Genomic DNA, 5,617 nt, shown 5'->3' on the forward strand with positions numbered 1-5,617 from the left:
CAACATCCAGCTTGCTCTAGCACTTCCCACTGCTGTTAATAAAAAACAAAACCAACCAAGCAAACAAAAACCCCCTTTGCCTCGCATCTCCCTCCAGCCTCTCCCCCATTTTTCTTGTCCCCTTTATTTTTTTATTTTATTATTATTTTTTTTTTTTGACAGCAGCCTGTATCTGTATCCTTGTCCCCTTTATGGCCAAACTTCTCAAAAGAGTAATCTGGACTTGCTTTTATTTATTTATTTAATATGGAACGCTTCACGAATTTGCGTGTCATCCTTGCGTGGGGGCTACGCCGATCTTCCCTGTATCATTCCAATTTTAGTATATGAGCTGCCGAAGCGAGCACTGGGCTTGCTTTTAAATGAAATGGAACTTGTCAAGCAGCACATCTTTGTCTCCATTTTTTTTTCAGCTGCTCAGCAGCATTTGCTCTCTTCTTTTTTTCTTTTTCTGAGACAGAGTCTCACTCTGTTGCTCAGGCTAGAGTGCCTTGGCATCAGCCTAGCTCACAGCAACCTCAAACTCCTGGGCTCAGGCGATCCTCCTGCCTCAGCCTCCTGAGTAGCTGGGACTATAGGCATGCGCCACCATGCCGGCTAATTTTTTCTATATATTTTATGTTGTCCAGCTAATTTCTTTCTATTTTTTTAGTAGAGATGGGGTCTCGCTCTTGCTCAGGCTGGTCTTGAACTCCTGAGCTCCAGTGATCCTACCGCCTCAGCCTCCCAGAGTGCTAGGATTACAGGCATGAGCCACTGCGCCTGACATTTGCTCTTCTTGAAATTATTTTCTCTGGTCTGCTCTGACACCTTCCTCTCATGGTTTGTTCCTCCCTCAGCAGCTGCTTGTCTCTGTCTGTCTTGCTGGCCCTCCTGCTTCTCTCGCTGGCTGCACCAGGCTCATTCCTGGGCCCTCTCCACTTCTCTCTTGTCTAGTTGATCTACTCTGGTCCCCAGGTTTTAAATACCATGCACATGGGAATGAGTCTAAATTTATATACCTGCTTCCTCAGACTTTCCTCTGAGCGTCGGACATGTGTATTTAGTAGTGGTCAAGTGGACATCTACCCAAGGGTGTTTAACAGCCATCTTGAATCTGCATTCAAAACATTTCTTAACTGGGTTGTTCATTTTTTTATTGTTGAGTTTTAGGAATTCTTTGTATATTTTGGATAACAGTCCCAGTAAGACCTTTATCAGATATGTCTTTTGCAAATATTTTTTCCGAGTCTGTGGCTTGTCTTCTCATTCTTTTGATGGTATCTTTCACATAGAAGTTTTTAATTTTAATGAAGTTCAGCTTATCAATTCTTTCTTTCATGGATCATGCCTTTGGTGTTGTATCTAAAAAGACATTATCAAATTCAAGGTCATTTAGGTTTTCTCCCATGTTATCTTCTCAGAGTTTTATAGTTTTATGTCTTACATTTAAGTTTATGGTTCATTTTGAGTTAATTTTTGTGAAGGGTATAAGGTCTGTGTCTAGATTATTTATTTATTTTTGCATGTAAATGTCCGGTTGTTCCAGCACCATTTGTTGAAGAGACTCTCTTTGCTCCATTGCATTGCCTTTGCTCTTTTGTCAAAAACCAGTTGACTATTTATGTGGGTCTTTTCCTAGGCTCTCCATTTTGTTTCATTTATCTTTTTGTCTATTTTTTCATCAGAACCACACTATCTTGATTAATGTACCTTTATATAATAGTAAGTCTTGAAGTCAGGTAGTGTTGTCTACATTCAAAACAGATTCTTTATTTCCATCTCCACATACATTCCATACCGGCATGATCCCCGGTCTTTCCCATCTCAGTAAATGGCATCATTATGCATCCAGTTGCTCACACTAAAAACCTAGAAGTCATTCTTTTTCTATCCTTCTCAACTCACATCCAATTCATCAGTATGTTTTGTCCATTCTTCTCCAGCAAGCATAGCAAACCAGGTTGCATCTTTCTATTTTCACTTAGTTCAAGTCAAGAGCCAACCTCATTGGTACTACTCTGATCTCCCTCTTGTCCTCCTCTATAGTGAGTGAAGCCCCTCCTCTTTTTCTTAACAACAACAAAATAAAGCAGAAATGTAGACTTACCATACACTTTTACACTCAGACTTGAAAACACAACCAGTTTGAGAGAAGTGGGGTTTTATGAGATGTTGAAGTCAGATGGGAATGAGGCTTCTGGTTAAATCTCTTAGGAGAAAGGTAAAGCTCTGGGTCTGCACTGCCCAATACAGTAGCCACGAGCCAAGAGTAGCTATTGAGCACCACATGCGGCTAGTTTGAACTGAGATGTGCTATACACATTAAATACACTCCAGATTTTGAGGACTTAGTAGAAAAGAAAAGAATCAAAACATTTTGGTAATTTTTAGGTTGATTACATGTTAAAATGTTAACATTTTGTATATATTGGACTAGATAAAAAATATCAAGATAATTTTTTTTAATGTGGCTGCTAGAAAGGTTTAAATTGCATACACAGCCTCTTTCTATTTCTATTGGCCAGCGTGGCTCTGGACAGGAATGCATATCTCTTGCAGTGGGTAAGATGGCAGAGGGAGGGGTCAGGACACCAGGGGACCTTTCAAAACAGGTCAGATTGTATGATCTCTTGTTTTAAACACTCTAATGGCTACCCATTTAAGTTAAAACGAAATCCAAGCTCTTTATGATACATACAAGGCCCGGCGTAATCCCCTTCACTCAATGCGCTTCAGCCTCCGCAGCCCCCTCTCTGTTCCTCTGAACACCAGGCTCTTTCCTGCCTCACAGTCTCTGCCTGCACTTGCTGCTCCTTCTGCCTGGGATGCTCCTACCACACCTGCTTTGATAGCTGGATCCTTTTTACTTAAGTTTTGGCTAAAATGAATAAATGTAGTTCTTAAATATGATGTAATTTTAGATGTATTTTTATATTGTCTTAAAATCTCTAATTCGGTTTTACAAGTGAAAATTACGTAACAAAATGTATAGAATGATCCAATTTATGTAAAAATAGACATAGATATGTAAACATATTGATAACTATTCAGAAGTATAAATATCAGTTAACTGCTCTGGGGTTATACTCTATACATGGTTCTGCAACTTACTTTTTCACAAAACAATATGAATAAAAAAAAAATCTTCCTATGCCAGCTCATATAAGATGTACTTTATTCTTTTAATGGCTGATAATATCCTTTATTTTTATTTTGGTATATTATGGGAGTACAGATTTTAAGGTTTCAATAAATGCCCATTCCTCCCCCCCCCATAATATCCTTTTGTATGGCTGTATTATAATTCATTTCACCATTTTCCTATATTGATGGATATTTAAATTGTTTCCAATTGTTTTTGCTATTACAATTGAATCTTATTATTGCTGACATGGATTTCAATTCTTTGGATCATAGAAGATAATTTACTTTCTCATCTATGGGAACCAGTCTTTTATCATAGTTTCTGAAATAATACATCCTATGCAATTGCGAAATGTGGTCATCTTAAGCATTAACAAATATTTTTATAAGCAATTTATATATTGATATCATCTCTAACCATCTTTAAAATTTTAACATACATATACAATTTATGAAGACTCAACATTCTCATTTCTTTATGATTAATACTCCTTTATGATTCTTATGGTCCTAATAATTTAGAGAAGAGAGAATAGGTGAAAAAAAATAAGAGAATCGAAAGGATGTTTGGTTTCTCATCTCTACTTATCCTTATTTATTTTTTAAAGAAATTGCTCATGGGTATACTAGGCTGGACTTAATGTAAAAATTTAGTTTGTAAAATCTAGCTAAAAAAATTTTTTTAAAACAGGACAATCATGAATTGCTAAAAAAATCAAGTTTATTTGATCAAGGCTGATGGGATTTTCATTCTACTCTCCCAACCGTGTTTACATTCATTAAGGCCAACATGGGTCATTCAATGCAAATAGTGCTATACTATACTGGTTTTAGAATTATGGAAATAATTGTTTTTTGGACAGAAGAAATAATTAGCAATGCAATTTTGGTTAAGGAATTTAATTTCTCTGTATCTACACAAGAAAATGAATAATGGGAGAGAAAACTGAAGAAGTAGCTGTGGCCAGATCACCAATTGTTAAACTGAGATGTTTGGACTTCATGACCCTTTCTTTGTCTCTTCTTCCTTGGGAATCTAAGACCCCATATGGTACTTTGATAGAATTGTGTTGAAGGGAATTTTGTGGCTATTCTGAAAGTGTAATCATAATTTTCTGTGAGAAAATTAATTTCGACTTACAAATAACTAATTCATAAATTAATTTTTAAAACACAGTCTATTATTTCATGACTTGTTGTTCTGGCTAACATTACTTAACCTAGCTGTGTGATCTCAGGTAAGCTACTTAATCTTTCTGCTTCTCAGTAACCTGTGACTTAAAAGAATAGTGAAATACTTTCCAGTGACACTTTCAGTTGGAAAGTTCAATGATTTACATGAAGTCCTGGCATGTTATTAGCAAAATGTCAACATTTATCACTCAATCTCTCAGTTTTTTCATTCAGAATGGTTTTTTTTTGAGATGGGGGTCTCACTATATGGGCCCAAGCTGGTCTTGAACTCCCAGACTCAAGTGATCTTCCCACCGTAGCCTCCCAAGTGGCTGGGAATACAGGGAAACACCACCAAGCCTGGCACTCAGAATATTCTTTAGCAACATTAAAAAATGTAACACTTCTTCTGTAGGATATGTAAAGTAACATAAAAACATGGTCTGTAATTTTCTTGTGTGTAGTACATAAAGATTGGTGCTTCCTTTTAGGTGATATTAAAGGGAACTAAATAGGAATTGGCATTTATTGAGTAGCTCATATCTGGAAGTCTCCTCAGTCTTTTCATACTTGGCCATTTAATCTATACATTAGCATTATCTTCATTATACATACGAAGACTCTAAAGAAGTCTAATTTATAAATTAGACACTTAGAAGTTTGAGAAGTTATACACACAGCATCGCTGAGCTTTAAAAAAAATATCAGTCTCTAGACCTACAAAGGCAAGGACTGGATCATACGTGTGGTTTGAGAACTCTGTGAAGTGCTGCCTGGGTGGTCAAGTGCATTCCCTCTTTTTTTATTTCCTAATTGCAACACGAGGCTTTTCACTGAGATACTAATTTACAAGCGGTTTAGGATATTCATAGACCACGAAAGCTGTTCAAGAACTGTCAGTTTTTATAAGGGACCTCAAACCAGTTAGGGGACAAAAAGTCACTCAAAAGTCAAACCTACCTCTTTTACTCTATCACCATAGTATATTTTTATAAGCTTAAAATAAATAGAGATGAAGACTTAATTCTCAAATAGAGCTGGCAAATGACAAGTGAACAGAGGCTTCACTAATAACTGAGTTAGTGAAGAAAAGTGTGCTTCTTTGGGAGATCTGGCTCTGACCTGCGTCATGCCAATGTCAAGTTATGAGGGTGATGTGATGAAACTCAACTAAATGCTACCACAAGCTTTGGATACAAGTCAAATCTTTTAACTACAAATTTAATTAAGATGAATATACAGATAGGTACAAAAATATTTACTTATAATCCTAAAAATACATTAACTATCACCAATATTAGAGGAGGGAAAAACATTT

The 5,617-nt window shown here is 36.5% G+C and overlaps 1 non-coding gene across 1 annotated transcript; it reads right to left on the reverse strand.

Moving 5' to 3' along the window:
* Positions 1-240: 240 nt before the first annotated feature.
* On the reverse strand, positions 241-347 carry LOC142872836 (U6 spliceosomal RNA). Its single transcript, XR_012920922.1, has one exon. It is a non-coding gene; the product is annotated as a U6 spliceosomal RNA (small nuclear RNA).
* Positions 348-5,617: the final 5,270 nt, after the last annotated feature.

This window comes from Microcebus murinus, chromosome 8 (assembly GCF_040939455.1).
Source record: "Microcebus murinus isolate Inina chromosome 8, M.murinus_Inina_mat1.0, whole genome shotgun sequence".
NCBI classification, from domain to species: domain Eukaryota; kingdom Metazoa; phylum Chordata; class Mammalia; order Primates; family Cheirogaleidae; genus Microcebus; species Microcebus murinus.